We start from the raw sequence: 19520 nt of genomic DNA, 5'->3' as shown, positions 1-19520 counted from the left end.
CAAAAATGAAAATATGAAGCACATATTTTAATTGTGAATTTTATCAAGCAAACATTTAGGAAAAACCATTCCTAATTCTACGTAAAAATTTTCAGGTATTTTAAGAGAAATAAACATTTTCCAACTCACTTCATAAGACAATCAACATCCTAATGATAAAGCCAGATAAAGATATTATAAGAAAATTACAGGTTAACATCTCTCATGAATATAAAAGCAAAATATCCTTAACAAAGTATTAGAAAATTGATTTCAGAAATGTATAAAATAAGATTTTATGTTATGCTCCTCTAGAATTCATTCCCAGAAGTAACACTGTTTCTACAGAAAGAAATCAACTAGTGTACTTTATCATGTTAGATTTTCAAAAGTATATTGGAAACTATAGCAAATAACAAAGAAAAAAGGGGCATACATTGAGAAGAAAGAAATTAAACAACTCTTAATTTACAAATAATATAATTACCTATGTAAAAAGTTCTGCAGTAGAAAACAAAAAGCTAAAGTGATTATATACATGTATAGTTTATAGTACATGTGATTATATAATAATTGTTTAGAAGTTATTATAACAAGGTTGCAGAATATTTGATAAATAGGAAAAATCAGTTGTTTTCACATATTACAAATGAAAAAACGGGATATGATATTAAATACAAAATATCATATATCTCAATACCTCCAAAAATGAAATACTGCCATATCTATAAAAAATATGTACAAGCTCTATATGAGGAAAACTACAAAACTCTAATGAAAGAAATCAAGAAGAATTAAATAAATGAAAAGATAACAATTGGGTATATACATGCATAAAGATGAATATAGGCAGAGAAGTTATATACGTCACAAAATTAACTCTAAATGGATCATAAACCTAAATGTATACTGAAAAATTATATATTGCAAAATAATAACATTGGAAGGAAATCTAGATGAACTTGGTTTGGCTATGACTTTTAAACTTCTAAAATCAAATGTGTGATCCATGAAAGAAAAAAATTAATTATCTGGACTTTATTAAAATTAAAATCTGTGAAATAAAATGTCAAAAAAATTCAAAGATATATCACAAAGTGGGAGAAAATATATGAAAAGGCTTATCTGACGTATGACTGTTATCCAAAATATACCAAGAACTCTTACATCTTAACTATAAACAACACAACCAATTTAAAAAATAACACAAAGACTTTAACAGATAGCTCACCAAAGATGACATAAATATGTCAAATAAAGAATATGAAAAGATGCTCCATATTATATGTGATCAAGGAAATGCAAATTAAATCAATAATGATAAACCACTATATATGTATTAGAATTAACAGTATACATATTTTTGACAATACTAATTGCCAGAAACTAATAATTTTTAACACTTGGATGTCATTAACATGTCCTTTAGGGAGTGAATGGATAAACTGGTATGTCCACAAAAGGCAATATTATCTAAGAAGAAATGAGATACCAAGCCATGGAGAAAAGGAGGAAAATTAAATGCATATTGCTAGGTGAAAAGAACCAGTCAGAAAAGTGACAGATTCTGTGATTTCAACTAGATTATATTCTGGAAAAGGCAAAACTATGGAGACTGTGAAACTATAAGTGGTTTCCAGGAATTAGTGGGGATAGAGATCTGAATGGGTGGAGTGTAGAGTATTTTTAAAATAGTGAAGCTATTCCACGATAAAATAATGGATACATGTCATTATAAATATGACCGAACACAATACCAAGATTGAACCTGAATAAAAACTAAGAAGTTTGTGTGATTTTGATGTAGTTTCAGCAAATGTCATAAATTCAGCAAATCAATCTTATGGGAGATGTTGAGAACTAAAGAGGATGGACATGCATGAGAGCAAGAGGTATACAGGACAACTCTGTGCCTTCAGCTCAATATTACCTTGAGCCAAAACTAATCAACATATAAACATTTTTTATTGAAAGTATTCATTTCTAGTATCATGTATTTGACTTCAAGGACCATGATGCAGATAAATTCTAATGCCCCTTCCTTAAAATTCACTCTTACTACTACATTATTTAGACTCCTAATTAATTTGTAAACTTAACTCACTTGATCTCAATAATAATTTTCTGATCACTTTTCATAAATGACATTAGGGAGGATTCTAGGCAAAGGAGCTGGTAGTCAGGGAAAGGTACAGAACTCAAGTGAGGCAAGAGAGGCAGATTTCATAAGAAAGAGAAGAAGGCAAAGTAGCATTGAAGAGCTCAAAGCATGTGGGTATTCACTAAGAAGCAAGGAAGAATTTGCTAATGATGGTGTTGAGAGAGAGTGCCTCAGTGTCCCTTGTATGTACATGCACCTTATAAAATGTTTTGTTCCAGACTATCATATCAAAGATGTTGTTTAGCAAATGAGGTTGGAAGATTGAGACAGTATTCCCACCCTCCATATGGGAAAGTACAATGCTTTCTAGAAAAATAAAGATAAGACTTTTTTTGGGACCCAGTTTGGACAAGGTTGCTACTATGCTAGTTATGTGAATAATAAGAGTTTCCCATGTCTGAGGTTCCTCAATTGAGACTAAGCCCCACTGTGTGCAGAATATTCTCCTGCACTGTTCTGATTCTCATCTGTGGAATGAATGCATACAGTGAGCTTTTGGTGTTAGCAGTAATGTTCCATATCTCTGTGCTAAGAGTCTGCTGTGTGCTGCTACCATCTATGAACCAGCTAGCAGGCTGACTTCCAAGTAGGGTGAAGTATCAGAACCTTGACCAACGCAGATCTTGACAAATAAATGTTATCATTTAGATACCATGCTAAGGACACTACATCTACTTAATTCAATCTAATCTTCACAGTTGCCCAGTGGATTATATTTTACCTAATTTATAGAAGAGGACATTGGAAATTAGAGTGCTTAACTAACCTCAGGGTCAAACTTCAAAGCAGCAGCAGTATCACTGACATAAAGATATTCATATCAACCATAGCACCTGAGTTTAGCTACTAATGGACTCCCTGGATAGTTGTATTTTAAAGGAAGCATTATAATGATCATAATTCTTAGAAATGAAACCTGATCTGGTATATGAGATAAATGCAAAATGATGGAAAATTAGGCCTGATGCAAATTTAATATCTTATTGGAAGAAGTAATACCTTAAATTGTAGAATTTTAATAAAAAAGTCCTTTTGACTAACCTAGTTAAGTAATTATATCCATATCTTCTATTTATATGAAGAGACTATAATATCAGAAGGTCATAATAATCTGTCCAAATGTAAAACATTTTTGTCTCAAATAATTGTGTTCCTTCATTTTGTCATGCTTCAATGTGGCCAAAATCTGTAAGGGAATTATCTGATAGAGGATTGGCTGACATTTAAAGCTTTTTAAAGGTATACATGGATATACCTGTTATATTTTCAAAATGTGAAACAGTAATGACATACCAGAATTTAACATAAATTAGAAATTCTTTTTAATAAAATGATATTTTTCCATGATATGCTTGAATATTTCAAAGAATAAGAATCTGAAATTATGTATGAATGTATGATAAAATATTTACTTCTGAAGAAAATTAAGTGCCTAATTATTTAACATATAGGTTTGGATTTTCTAGTAGGTACAGCTCGTTCTATAAGTATAACACTAATTTTATTGATACAGTACTCTACAGTATCTGGTATATGAGATAAATGCAAAATGATGTGATATAAGAGACACTATTGTTCTCAATCAGTAGGAGAAAACAAGGGACCAATTTCTTCAAATACAGAAGGACTATGTTATTTCATCTAACATTAAATTCTTAGGCATACTGTTGTCCAATCCTATGATCAAAATAAAGAATTTTCTTATATTCAAAGTCTGCCAACACTCCACCATCTACATCTACCTATAAAGACAATAACAAAATATATATGGCCAAACAAAGCTAAAAGAAATGTCATAAAAAAAGTAAAGATAATGAATCAGTAAAAATGTAGGTACAGTGCAAGAGTGGAATATATGAGAGTTACAGATGTAGGTTTATTTCAGGTTTAGAAAACATCTGCACAGGATGACAAGGAGAAGAAAGTATAGACAAAGTGCCCTGTGGAGAGCACTGATATGCCCACTTACCCAATCTTCCTAATACTGATTATTCATGGCACAAGGGGTAGCTTGAGTCTCTTATCCACTGGGGTTACCATTCTCCCAAGCTCTCATGGGGGAAAGGGGTCCAGGGGAATCTTGAGCACATGGTGGATCTGTGGCACAACTGGGAAAGGGGGCTTAGGAGCTGCCCAGCCCTCTCCCTTGAGAAGACTTTTAGCAAACTTAGCACTGTTACCTTGGAGGAAGACATTCCCTGTATTACTGTGAATGGAAATGAATCTTGGAGAAGCAAGTGACTTTCACTACAAGGTAATTAAATATGTCCCACTCAAGGCTGGAGGGAAAAATTATCCCAGGAAGGTTTACTTGAAAACATAGATTGAAGAGTCAAAAACACTATGGAGAATTTCTTCCCTACACAGCATGGGGGATGTGAGCAGCATTTTGGAATAATTTATGAGACTAACGGATTTGGGAAAAAAATCCTTCAGTATATAAGCCACATACCAATAAACTAATGGTGTATGGTTCTTTCAAAACAAAAACACAAGGAACAAAAGAGAGCTATTTAGAAACTCTGTGGAGAGAATTAAGAAACCCAAGAAACAAAAACACATGGCCTAGGAATGAATTCAGGATAAAATAAATGCAAATAAAGTCAAATCAGAAAAAAATTCCTCAAATACAAGATTAAAATTTTACACAACTTTAAGCAACTCATGATGGTAAAAAGAGGATCTCTTTGATCTTGATATTGTCATTTTATTGGTACATCACTTGGAACTAGATATTGGTGATGGACATAGATCCATGGCATAGTATATCACATTGCAATAAAATTATTTATAGACATAAGAAACTCTACGCTTTTTTCTAATCAATAAAGTGGGGTTTTAGGGGCTGGTGCAGGTTACAGTTGATCTCATTGAACTACTTAGTGTTTTACCATATACACAAATTATTATTGAAATATAGAAACTCAAATTCAAAATCTTTGGGAGACATTTTAAAATTCTCTTATTGTGATTCAGAAATATATTTCTCTGTGGCTGTTTTCTCAGGTTATTAATAAATATTCATTGGTGACTTATTTTTCTTTAGTTGAATTCTGTTATTACTGTTGAAAAAATTCCTTTATGGTGATACAACTGTCAAATTTTCAGTAAAAACTTTCATTACAAAAAAGAAAGAGTAACTAGAGATCTCATTTTCAGAAAAATCCAACATAAAACCGCATAAATTGTCTTCTTAAGAAAATCTGACATAAATTTCGATCAAGAAGGGTGCTTAAATACCACATTTTGGTGAGGATACAAAAGAAGAAAAAGACGTGATAAAAAGGAAACTGAGAAAATAAAACTATTTCATATCCAAATTCAGAATACATAATAATGTGGAAATTCTCATCATCAAGTCATTTTTGTTTAGGGATATATATTATACTTTCATTATGAGCAATGTCTTGGGGAAATAATGTATTGAATCATTGAACAGATTTGTGATTTTTGGTAATATCATCTCAAATGATTTTATGTTTTCCTGATTTTAGTGATTCTGTAAAACTAATAAAAACAGTGGTAATTTTGCCAAAAATAAATGAAAATTGGCATTAATGTAATTTAGAAGAAAATATGTGAGAGATTAATTAGTAACACATTAAGTAAGTTGTCCACCACTACCATAATGATCTTCGTGAATCACCCTGGAAACATGAAAAATCCTGCAGGGGAAGATACAAACAAGACATTAAGAAAAGAAAGCTAAATGTTGCATCCTTCCTTGTTGGCATCTCAGAAACTTTATTATGTAATATTTTCTGAAAATTTGGCTCCAGAAAATATACACTCTCAGGAGTTGGCCAAGATTGTAGTTGACATAAGGTACTAAATCTTAGACTTTCAACAAGTAACACAACATGATTAGCATTGCTTTTTTAAAAAAATATATATATATGCATAACTATTTGCTTGCACTCAATTTACTCTTAAAAGCTAATATCATTCTTTATATATCTCTGCTTGGTTACTAATGTAATATATACTATAAATTATTTTACACATGTCATCAATGCCATATATTTTTAGTGAAAAAGCATAGATGATCTAATAGAATAGAAACTCTGAAGAGCTAGCTTGATAATATAGTTAGGGTAAGCCAGGATAGGTTGAAATTCTCTCCCTAACACTTTTTAACTGTGTTACTTTTGCGTGGTTAAATAACTTCTCTGTATGTTAACCTAATTATTTCTAAAATGACTATATAAGCAGCATACACTTCATAGGATTTTCTGAGGATTAAATGAAATAATACATGTAAAGTAACTAAAGGAGTGTCAAGCTTATATCAATGAGTGTTAAATGGCATAAGTCCAGTTCTTTTTTTTTTTTAGTCCAGTTTTTCAAATTACTAAAAAGTTAAGTTCAACCTATTTAAGGGATTTAAACAGTTTTTATAAAAGTCACAAGTCTGGCCTGAAATCAGTCTTTTTGAAGTTAGAAAAAATATACAGAGGGTAGGCTAGGAAAAGTTAGAAAGGTAGCCTGGTAACTATTTCAAATTAAAGGAAAGTCCTTTAATTATTTGAGTTTTAATTTCCTCAAATGTCAACTGCTCTACAGAAAATAGTCTTCACTTTCTCATACTTGACATCTACATTTTGTTCACTCAACCCCACCACAGTGGTGGAAATGAATTTTATGTTGGGGATAGGAGACAAACTGTAGTGGGAGACAGAACGTTTATTGCATCTTATATAATATGCCAAGTAATTTATTTACATTATTTCATTTAACTCACACTAGATGCTCTTTCTACGGTTGTAACTGACATTTTAAATGCAAATACTTGTGGTCATTTCTCAGGCTTTATATTACTGAACATTGCTTCTGTATTCAGGAGTTTTGTTTCTCATTTGAATTCCATCAATTCCTCCATAGATTCTCCTTCCTCTTCAATGTATGTGCCTGTGTTACAGTTTGGATGTGAGGTTGTCTCACTAGAGCTCCTGTGTTAAAGCAGGAATGATTGAAGTAATCAGAATATGAAAGCTGTAACTGAATTAATGAATTAATCCATTTCATAAATCAATAAATCTGAAAGTACTACTTCACTGAGTACTAACTGTATGCAGATGAGTGTGGCTGGAGGATATGGGTCATTGGGGTTCATGTATTTTGGCCCCCTGGCTCCCTCCTCTTCTGTATCTGTTGAATATTACTACTCTGCCATGCCCTATAGCCATGATGTTCTGCCTCATCTCTTTCCCAGAGCATCAGAGCCATCAGTCCATGAACTGAACCTCTGAAATGGTGAGCTCAAAATAAACTTTTCCTTTCCACATTGTTATTCTCAAGTACTTTGGTAACAGCAATGGAAAACTGGAAAACTCACCTAGTTCTTCTCACTTGTGCACATCATTAGATTTTATCCACTGTAGTGGTTTGATTATTAACTGGGTCTATTCCAACCCAGATCTCTAACCTTAGATATGTAAACATGATGGTGTCTAAACATGGCAGTCCATAGACACCTTAAACACATGGTGTCCAATACCAAACTTAACATCCTTCCTATCTCATATGGACATTGTACCAATTTTTTTATCAGTTTTATCAGCACAGTCTTTTCAAGAGTTACCATTAATTTGCCTCTTCTTTCCTATATTTGATCAAACAACAAGTCCTAACCATTTAGCTCCCTACACATTTTTTAGTCCCTCATCTATCTGCTTCCCATCCCCAATCTCTTAGTCACCATCATTCCAGTGCAGTTATTACTGACCTCATAACTGCTCATGTTTCTTCACCATTGAACCATCATATTTAACTACCACATGTCTCAAACTTTTCAAAACTCCATGTATAACCTCTCTCATATTTTTTGTACTCACTGAAAACCCTTGAAGACTGATTTGTTCTACTATTTACTAAATATATTACCTCTTTTTTATATTATGAATTATCCATAGACCTTAATAAAATGTTTGTAAAATAAGCTTATCAAGCAAATAATGAAAGTATAAATTATAATGAAACTCAGAAAAACATGAACACTTTAAAATTGTCACTTTAAAATTATTGAGTTTTGTGGAATTAAATGAAATATGATTTTATTTTTGTTATCTTTTCCAATAAAAGAAAATCATGGACATAGTTCAACATTCTTTAACCTACCAATATAAACAACACATGATTGTATCTATATATTTCCTTAGACACTTACAAAATAGCAAATAATTTGACAAATCATTAGCTCTCAAAAGTTGTTTGTTACTAAGATAAAATGATTCATTCAATAAATTAATTAATATTAATTCAGAAATTATAAAACAAAGAAGTATAGCGTAGTATTGCTCTGGATGGCTGGTTAGACTAAATTACTCATTTTGAATAGGTATTACAGAAAAAAGAATGCATTATCACTTTTTTGTTTTTGATTCAAACTGGCTTTAAGCTTTCTTGTTTTCTCCACAAAATATGGACAATATTTTTATATTTAAAATGGACAATCTGTAGGTGTTTTCCTATTTCTGAAATAACAAACCAACAATGTCTTCATGAGACTATGTACATACTGCACTGACTGTCCTTTTCTCATTTTGAGGCTTTAAACTATCACTGGATACCTCAAATCTCACCCACAGTGTTGTAAAAAGCTTATAAATGACATAAACTGTAATACAGTCTTAAAAATGTATGTGGTGCTACACTTCATGAAATATATTTCATAATTATGTCACTTACCACACGAGATCTTCTAAATACAAATTATTTGACCTCACTAGACAGAGTTGGAAAACTTAATACATTCTAAATTAGTAGTGGAACAGCACATATAACATTAATACCTTCCATAATATTCAATATTGATGGAGGTCAATACAACCTACTATGGGGATGATATTCATTGTCACATAACCATTGAGTGGAAAGGCAGATAGTGGGCATGAGTTCTTATGGTTAATATCTGAGATATCCCCAAAATCTCATGTGTAAGACAATGAAAGAAATGTAGGCAAGTTGGGAGTGGATGGAGAAGGGAGGTCACTGGCAGTGTTCCTTTGGGGTTTATATTTAGTCCCTCGTGAGCAAAACTCTTTCTGCTTCCTCCTTGCCACCTCTTGAGCTGTTTTCTTCCTCCACACTCTTTCACCATGATGTTCTACTTTACCTTGGCCCCAGAGCAATAGAGTGTGCCATTTATGGACTAAGATCTCTGAAACCATGATCCAAAATAAACTTTTTTTCTTCTAATAGTTCTTGTCAGGACTTTTGGTCCCAGAAACGCAAAAACTGAAATATTCTTGGAAATAGGTAATTTTGTGCCTTTATCTGAGGTATGTGATTATTTATTTCCTTTCTTGATTTCAATGTAATGAAATGAAAGGAATGTAGTATCTAGTTTAAGATTAAAACCCGTCAAGAGCATTCATCATTAAATCAATATGATGCAGATCAGAACTTAGAAAAAGTTTGGAAATATCATCACTCCATTAATAGTAATTTTATGTGCTCTTTCAAAAAAACGTACACATGTGAATTTCAGGAAAAGGGTTGATGGATATCAGACTCTTAATGCATTTCAGCCTATTCATGGAAACCCAGAAACATCAAGTTCCAGAATTCATCTTTGGGTTTTATTTAAACTTAATGTTCATCTACTAGGTACCCATAGGCCACTACTATTACTATTTGCCTTGATCTTGTTTGGGTGTGAGTCAGTTCTGATTTGTTCTTATCAAGTACTGTGACTATGACTGCTACTTTTAAAAGAGTGCTTCTACTACATTTTGCAACCATTTATCCTCAAAGTATATGAAAGAATAAAGATTGGAAAGAAGTTGAATAAAGAATAAGTATAAACAGTCCTTTAAGGCTACAATAATTAAAATAGGAGGATTTCTACTTTCATATCTGATAATGTGCAAGTGCATAAGCTTAAAATAAAATGATTCTGGCTAGAATTTATAGGGAAGATAAAAATCCCACAGTAATTTTATGTGCAAATTAAAATATTTGTGTGAAATTCTAAATTAATCCTTTGAATAGCTTCACAAAATATAGTCTTCAAGGAATAGCTCTAACAATTTCCAAATTTAAAATGTACTTTTGTTCAGTTTATGTTCTGTTTTGGAACAATATTAGCTTTAATCCAAGAATAAATACTCTAAAAATTTAACATTTATTTTATTGTAAATTATCATGCAACACTTGTCAATAAATTTATTTAATTTTATAATTCTCTAAAGCTAATAAAAATCAGAGAACTTACTGTTTATAAATGTTGTACTTATGTATGCATGTTGCCAGAATATATTAGCATACTGGTGTTAGTCTTTTTCTACGGTGTCGAATGTGCATTTTAGTAAAACCATATTCTGATACAAACTAATTAGGAAACCCAAAGTACTAAAGAATTTAAGAAAATCTAAATTTTACAAAATGTAATTGCTTAAACAGTGAAGAATGGAAGTTCAGGCATTAATGAATGAGTTCAGAGTTATAAAGTCTATTACATATTTCCTAAAAGTCTTGTGACCTAGAAAAGGTGTTTTTAATTACAAATTTATATCATATACAACTTTGGATAATACATTCAAAACCTTCAAAAATGGTCATTCATTTGAAATATAAATTAACATAATTTATATTAACATAATAAAAGAAGCAATACACACACACACACACACACAACACATACTGAAAAGACCAACAGATGTGAAAGAATGTATCAGGTTTATTAAAGAAAATAACCATTAACCTCTTGGCTACAGAATTATACTGCTAAGCTATTTCAAAGTATACAATGAATTCTCGAAATTTATAAATACTATGAATGACAGAAAAAGTTGAAAACCCTCCAATGTTTTTGTAATCAAAGAAACTATGATTTATAAGCTTAAATATATATATATTGCCAATATATACATGTTCATCAGTGGAAAACTATGATTTTAAAATCTACACTATAAACACTAATTTTTGCTACCTTATAGGATAACAATGCACAATGCAGGTAGAAAGTATGAAAAATACAACAGACACGAGTATGGCAGTATGCAAAAAAGTGGATGTGGAACCAATGTGAATCTGCAATATGTATATGGGGTAAAAATGGGAGTTCATAATCTGCTTGAATCAAATGTATGAAATATGATATGTCAAAAGCTTTGTAATGTTTTGAACAACTAATAATAAAAAAAGAAAATAGGAAAAATAGTTAAAAATAAAAAAACTTAATCAAAATTTGGAGCAAGTATAGTTTATAAATAAATAGAATCATGATTACACAGTTATTTAATTCTTATCATCTAGAGAATAAGGCATAAAGGGAACTATGCAATTTACCTATTCTCAGCTCTTGGTAAAAGGAACCTTGAGTTGTACAAAAAAAATGAAGGTAGAGAAACAGTATGACTCACAAGTTCAGGAAGATAAACTAGACATTTGTGTTAGCATGCATAAATCTCCCAGATTATTAAACTCAATTATCTTTGATACATTAATTTCCTTGTCTATCATATTCATTCCAAGCCTTGTGAATTCTATTCCAGCAATTCTATTCCATTTCTATTTTCCTACCTCTTTCCCAAAGACATAAACATGAAATTGCCTGTATAGAACAGTTACATAGTAAGAGTAAGAAAATGTTTGGGAAATTTTCTTTCAAGACCTTAAACTTCTTTGTGTGTCTGAATTCAATGAATTAAAACCAGAGCATTCGTGTCTGGCAATGGTTGCAGCATGTTTCCCTAAAAAGCACTCTGCATCCAAGAACCGAAGGAACATATGATTTCCTTGAATGTGTGCTATAACTTTTGTGATCTATTTCCTTTTTATGTTCTATTCCTTTCACTCAGTTGATCTGCTGAAATCTTTTATGTATTGTCTTTGTTTTGATGGCTGCTTCCACTGAAATTTGGTATTACAAATTATTAGGAGTGTGATGGTGTGTTTAGATACCTGTTGGTAGTGTTAAAAATATTAAAAATGACATTATTTAAAATGAATAAAATTCTAAAAGATGAGATATATAAGACTCAGAATCAAGAAAAATATTTCACACTTGGGAAAATCTGAATTTGTAATAAGAATAACAACAATTAAAATAAACTCTTGCATCTAACCAATCAAATGAGTGACCAAAGGGAGCACTTTGGATATGCCTAAGTCTAAAGTTTACTATATCTGTAAATCACTGCCATGTGAGCAATTAAGATTTGTCTAAGGTAATTCTTTTGATTTACCATCCACAATATAAATCCTTTCCAAGGTCTTTACCAATTATCTTGGTATTTGATTCTGTAAGTTCTTTTTATGATTTAGAATTGCTAAATATGTATGTGGAAAATGGCTTATTCATAGTCCATGCTCACAACTATGAATCTTATATTTCCCTAGCCATATAAAAACATCAGGGAACTTAAAAAAATCAGCTGAAAGGTCAGTAATCTTTGAATAAAATTGTTCTTTGTTAATTAACACTATATTTTTTGCAGTACTGAAGACTGTACTTTTGTTTTTAAATGAAGGGAAAGAGAAAAGAAGAACAAATTTATGAAAGAAATCTAGAAGTTTCTGATTGAAGAATGGTATGATTATCTACTTTAAAAAATCAGAATCCATGATCATAAGAAATGTAAATTATATTGTTTTTTAGTTATGCTACTTGGATATAGACACATGAACCTACATACATGGAACACATTATGGAATACATTAGGAGAATGGAGGAGAAATTAATTTTCCTCTACTTTCTTTATAAAGGAAATCTATTTTTATTAGTCTTACTGCAGTCCAAGCAGATTTAAATGATTTATTCTGCAAAGAAGGTGAAAACATACTCTGGTGTCAGTTTAACCTCAAATGGAGGAAGCCAGAAAGATTTAAGAAATATTTTATTGTTAGTTGTTTCTTCCCCTCTTCTTCTAGAACAGAAATAATATCAAGTAACATTTCCTGCATTGCACAGTTCACCTAAGACATGCTTCTAATATAAATGGGTGTTGAAAGATTAGAAATGATTTGGAACTCAGTTTTACATTTCCCTTGTTTCTTGGCCTTTGGCACTGTGGAGAAATGACATTCAAAATTTTCTGCACTGCTTTCCCACAGCAGCTAGCAAAATCCTGTACTTACTTTGCCCTGACAATCTGTCAGAGCAGGATTAGTTTAAATTCCTCTTGCCTATTTCTCAATGCACAATTGAACACAAATGATCTTTATCCCCTGATGATAAGACTTTAAGAAAAGTTTCTTTCTTGACATTTTAACATAAACACTGTACAGAAAACTTAAATAATAACATAATTATTGTTTATTCACAAGGGTCCTCTCATATGTGTTACCTTCCAATATTTAATGCAAATTCTAGAAGATTATGATAAATTCATACTATCTCCAACATATGTTCCCATTCATGAGTAATCTAAAAGCAGGAAATATTACTGAAGAGAAATCTTATTGAAGAACTGTAATGTATCCTAAATATATATTTATTAGAGCTACTTCTCAGATGTTATTAAAGGCTCCCAGTGAAAGAAAGAAACATAGATATCAAATGTGCTAGGATTTATTTCATGCCTATGATTTTTCAGATGAAAATGTATTCCACTGTTTCTTCAAATCAATCGATGTCTAAATTGGGAGTGTGGATCAGGAAATTTCAAGCATCAAAGAATCTTGGCGAAAGGAAAATTATAATTGATTCTGAATCATGTGGGGGATGATTGATAGATTCAGAGTGGTGCTGGAAATCCTTATTTGGGCTTAAGATGGAGAGAGAAAATCCAGGATACAGAGGAGGGAATAAAGAAGGAAGCGAGCTCTGAAGATGGCCCTACACTGGGGTGAGGCAGCAAAAGTGAGGATTAAAGATCAGACGTCCTAGAAGACCACTTCACCCTTTCCACCAGTCAGTCTCATTCTATTGGTGACCTCAAGTTTTAGCACTAACTTAACAGTTGTTTGCAAATTATGTAATTTACTTTGGACAAACAAACCTCACTGTCTCCTCTGCTAAATTTAATGTCATTACATTTTTTTTTAATTTTAAATTTGTAATTTCAAATATAACTTCATTGGGTAAAGTCTGATATAAGTGACATAATTGAAGATTAGATGCCTTTATTAAATATTCATTATGAGACTATAACATGGACTAGCAAGTGCTTTAATTTAGATTTTGAATGTCCCTAAAAGTTTGGTCTCTAGCCTGTGGCATGATAGGGGCGTGGGGGAACATTTAATTGGGCACTGGGAGGCCTTGGAGGAAGTTAGGTCAGGGGCATATTGGGACTCTGGCCCCTTGTCTTTGCTTCATGGCTACCCAGAGGTGAGCAGCTCCTTTGTCATGTGCTCCCAGCACGATAAACAGGAGGACTATTACAAGCCCAGTAGCTATCAAGTCAAGTCACCATGGACTGAAAGCTCTGAAACTCTGAAAAAAATAAACCTTTCCTCCTTATAAATTAATTATCTGAGATATTATGCCACAATAGCAGAAAGCTGACTGGTACACCATGTTCAACAGAATGTATAGTGTGTTGAATGCATTTCACATTAACTACACATTTTTTTAGTCTACATATCTATTATTCACAGTTTTTGAGGGGGAAAAAAGGCAAAAATCAATTCTCTACCACAATAAAGGCACCCCATGATATTTTTAATTACAAGTGTCAGAGAGTTATAAAATACATGGAAAATGTTGATAGTTATCTGTAAAATAGTTTTTGACTTAAAGAAACATCTATTCCCTACACTACCTTCTTTATCTAGAGCTGTGGAGGAATCAAACTAACAGCCATGGAGGCTTTTTAAAAAGCATCAATAAGGCCAAGTGTGGTGGCACATGCCTGAATCCCAGCAGCCTGGGAGGCTGAGACAGAAGGATCACAAGTTCAAAGCCAGCCTTAGCAACTCAGCAATACCCTGTCTCTAAATAAAAAAATATACAAAATGGGGAGGGTGTGTCTCAGTTGTTAAGTGCCCCTGAATTCGATCTCCAGTATCAAATAAATAAATCAATAGATAAATTATAAAATATATAAATAATACCATAAAAACTACAATAAATAATCTAAGAAAATTCAAAAGTTATACTATAATACATACATTATATTAATCTCACAGAATTAGTTTATTTGGTGTCAAATAAAGAAAATAGTGTTTAATTTATGAAATTATTCTATAGGAAATTATACCTATGCAATATATGATAGAAATAAATAAGTATAAAAATAAACAGAGCAAGACCTAAAAGACACGTTTCATACATAATTATTTATAGAAGGCATATAGTAAACACGTTGAAAAGAAATGGTTTTCTTTAGATTTCCTATTTATTCTGATAAGAAATGTCAAAAATATAAAAACAATTATTTGCTATGGGGCTAAAAGGTAGAAAAATAGACATAATAACTGTTAGCTACATGTATAAGAGTAAATTTCATTCTGCACTTAATGTCACTTATTGCAAAACTTTTTAATAGGTTGGAACAAATATAAAGCTACAAATAAATGTTCATCACTTACCTCTCTTAATGTTTCTGCTTGTACTCATGGACTTAACTGAAGCACATGGGCAACGTACTTCACATTTGACTGAGATATGCTTTCCTAAGATACATGCCTGATATTCTAGCTTGCACTGTATAAAAAGAGAAAAATACTTAAATCAAATGCATCTAGTATCAGCACAAAGTCAGGAAATATTTAGAAAGAAAAAAGTAAGTTGTTATGCATTTAATTTGAAAATCTTTCTACATATATCTCCAATACTAAGGTGCACTTTTAAACACTCATATATTATTTATTATTTTATGAAAGAGCAGGAATGCAGTTACCTTGGTCATTGTGGAGAACAGTCACTAGGGAATACTCCAATAGGTTCAAAGACCTGCTCACTAGATAAAGCTCCCTAGGACTATTGTGTGTCTCCACAAGGCTCATGGTCTCCAGCAGGGAAGAAAAACTGCTGACTTTGCTCATTTTCTCCAAAATGTCGTATCCTTACTGCCTTTTGGTATAGGCTAGTCTATGTTCTACACTCAGACCTTTACCTTGGTCCTTTCTATAAGGTAAACCAAGAAGCTGGTGAGAAAGCCATCTAGCAAGCTGTGCCATATTCCCTACCTTTGGGACTGCCACCAACCTAATGAACTCTTTAAGGTGAAAATGTCTGTTAACACTTTTTGTTTTTTTCCAGTAATGCTGTTGATATCCCATTTGGTCATGTGACTGTGGTTCCATTATCATGTCCTCTGAAACTAATCTGGGTCATGAGTTTTTGTGGATAGTCTGCAATCTGACAATACTGTACCTATTATCACCAAATCTACTAAATAAGGTAATGATCAGCAAGGTGTTTAATGATCTTCCATTCTCCCTGTCAACTTCAAGAATCTGATATTGTCTAGATGAGGTTAGTCTCTGAAGTCGTATACTCAAAAAGATTTCTGATTCTACCTCCCACACTTCCACATAGTTCACACACCATTTGATGGTTGAATATTGTTCCAAAAGAGGGCATGTATGTTCTTGTACTTATTCAGGATTTTTTTGCTACTTCTCCTAAGAGCAGCCATAGGCTGATATCTGGCTGTTGTGACTCTCCATGTGTCAGGCTGTTCAAGAGAATCTTAGGGATTTAAACTCAATTCTAGATCTGAGTCCCCTGGTAGTGGTTCAGACAGGCCAATGTTTTGGAACATAATTGGTCTCTCTAGTTTCCACAGAATGCCCTTGTTGCTCCTGCATTATACCCTTATGAATAAAATGTTTGGTTGACTTATGCCTCCGGAGTGGTCTAAGAGTCCTTCAGTTGTTTTGAGAAACACTACCAGTAGATCAGATGCCCCTCATTTAACAGGAGATCTCTCTTAAATGAATCCATTCTTGGTTACATATTTATAGATGGGATAACTGAGTCATTATTTATGGCTACCTTTCAGGGAGTTCTTCATGTACAGGAAGTATCCAACCAGAAAAGTTGATATAAGAAGGCATTTGGGTCAGGTGAATCACTGGGTAAATTATTTTGGAAGCTGTAACCTTAAGGCCTCTTGTAGATCAAGTTGTGATATTTATGCAATCATGAATGCATCTTGATATATATATTAAATCCTCATGTCAGGTAGAAAAGGCAGGTGGAAGCTCAAGGAACTACCAACTACCTGAACTTCTATAGTGTATTTTGATTGTTTACAGAATTTGTTGAGGTCGTTGGCTTTTGAATCTGGAGAGAGATTGTGGGAAAATATGTAATTTGTCTATGAATGAACTGTAAATAGTATGACAGCCACATCTTTTTGTGTTCATTTTATAATTCATATTATTACAAGTTTATAAAGTACATATTATTTATAGCATACCATTTTCCTTGTTTAGAAAAATGATTCCTTTTTGTATTAATTTTTAAATTACATCTTTATAGCAAATTATCCTCATTACTTATATAGCATATTAATAAAAACCATATGTGCACTCCATTATATAAAATATTTTGCTATATTATTAGTTTTATAACATGCATGTTTTTATTCATGTTGATACAAAATATTATTATCCCTGCTCTTTACCAGTTCTCTGTCCTTAATAATATATTAAACATCTTTATGCTTCAGACTACCTTTGAAATGTAGATAAAACAAATGAATATATCTTTTAGAATTCTTAAAGGAATAAATTAATGCATATAAAATTAACACATTAATTTAATTTGTTAATGTTGTATAAATAACCTAGAACACTGATTTAAATATATTAGGTATTCACAAGATGTTAGTTTTTTTTGATTCTTTTGTTGTTGTTGATATGAGTTGTGCATCTTTGACAAAAGAAATGAGCTTTTCCAAAGTGAATGTATGTATATTGATTTTTGAACTTCCTAGAAATTCTGTGAATACATTAGCTAGAATAACTAATACCAACAGAATAAGAATGGAACATGCTACTGGTATCGGTGCACATTGGATAACCTATTTACCTTCCTACAATATAAGTTTTTAAAGAGTTGGAATGTATATCACTCCTTGAAATCTCTCCTATTACCTCCCATGGTTCCTTTATCCTGGAAAAATGATGAATAATTGATGTTTCAAAGGAGAACATGAAGTTAAAACCCACACATATAAAATCCATCAACTCGAATCTTGCTGGCAGTTTTATTGCAAAGTATAGCACTGTGGTTAACCGTGTGAGCTCTAAACTGGGCTTCATCTCCAGCATTGCTGCTTCTCAGTTCCCTGTCTCCTAGGGATTCCTTTCAGTTATCTGCATATTGAGGATCACTACCCAATATATCTTACAAGTTTGCTTTGAAGGTTAAATTATAACATGTAAAATACCAAATATCATTGCCCAATTATTTTAGCAATTTATACCTAATGCTACTTGAGAATACTTTTGCTATAATTAGTATACACCTATTGTCATTATTATTATACTTCTCTAAAGAATATGTATTTTCAAGAATATTCTATATGTTTTAAAATTTTGAGAAACTAATCTCTTATAAACCATGTGAAATATTATAAAAGATGATATTTTATTTAAGAGGCAAATATTTTACTATTTAAGAAATAAAATTTAATACAAAAATTCCATGAGTGCATGCATGTAGTATAAATCCTTTCTTTTGGTGGTGCATAAGATATTGGCAACATAAGATATTGGCACTCCATGTCTCTATTCTATGAAGGCTGCAGAAATCCAGGTTAAAATTTCCTTATGCTCTACTAAGGTTTTTAATTTTTTTTCACGGACAAAAAAACTATATGTAACTTTCTACCTACTAGTGAAAATGCCTAAGATTATCTTAATTGGGACTAATGCAAGAAGGTACATTAAACACTACTTAGCCAGAACAATAAGGCAAATTAATGAAGTAAAAGACATTAAATATAGGAAAGGAAGAGATACATCTGCCTTTTTTTCATATAGAGAAAAACTGGATATTCAGAAAATTCTGAGATCATTAGAAATAGTAAGTAAACGTAGAAAAGTGGCAACATATAAGATCAATATAGAAAAAGAACTATATGACAATATATTAAAAACAATTAAAAATAAAAATTCAACTCACAATAGCACTAATAAAATTACTTAGTTTTAAATTCAACAAAAAACATTATAGGCCTCTATTCAGAAAAATACTAAACATTAATTGTGAAATCTAACTAAATGAAGAGATAGACAAGTGTGTGGAGTTGACAATTCAACTTTTGGCATATATTAATTTTCTTTGAATTTACCTATGTATTCAATAAAATCCAAATCATAATTCTAGTTGATTCTTTATAGAAACTGACAAACTGAATCTGAAATTCATACATAAATACAAACGACAACCACCAAAACAATATTAAAAATTTTATAGGTTTGGATGTAAAGTGTTCCCTAAAAGTTCCTGTCAATGCAGGAACATTCAGAGATA

The 19520-nt window shown here is 31.8% G+C and overlaps 1 long non-coding RNA gene across 1 annotated transcript in view; it reads right to left on the bottom strand.

The window, feature by feature from the left end:
* The window catches only part of LOC144372429 (uncharacterized), a 63910-nt gene that overhangs the window by 36762 nt on the left and 7628 nt on the right, over nucleotides 1-19520 (bottom strand). The window contains exon 2 of the long non-coding RNA XR_013432446.1: nucleotides 15620-15734. This is a non-coding gene — a long non-coding RNA (uncharacterized LOC144372429). The remainder of the gene's footprint in view (nucleotides 1-15619; nucleotides 15735-19520) is intronic.

This window comes from Ictidomys tridecemlineatus, unplaced genomic scaffold (assembly GCF_052094955.1).
Source record: "Ictidomys tridecemlineatus isolate mIctTri1 unplaced genomic scaffold, mIctTri1.hap1 Scaffold_103, whole genome shotgun sequence".
Classification (NCBI taxonomy): Eukaryota; Metazoa; Chordata; class Mammalia; order Rodentia; family Sciuridae; genus Ictidomys; species Ictidomys tridecemlineatus.
This window is presented reverse-complemented; position numbering and strand designations above follow the sequence as displayed.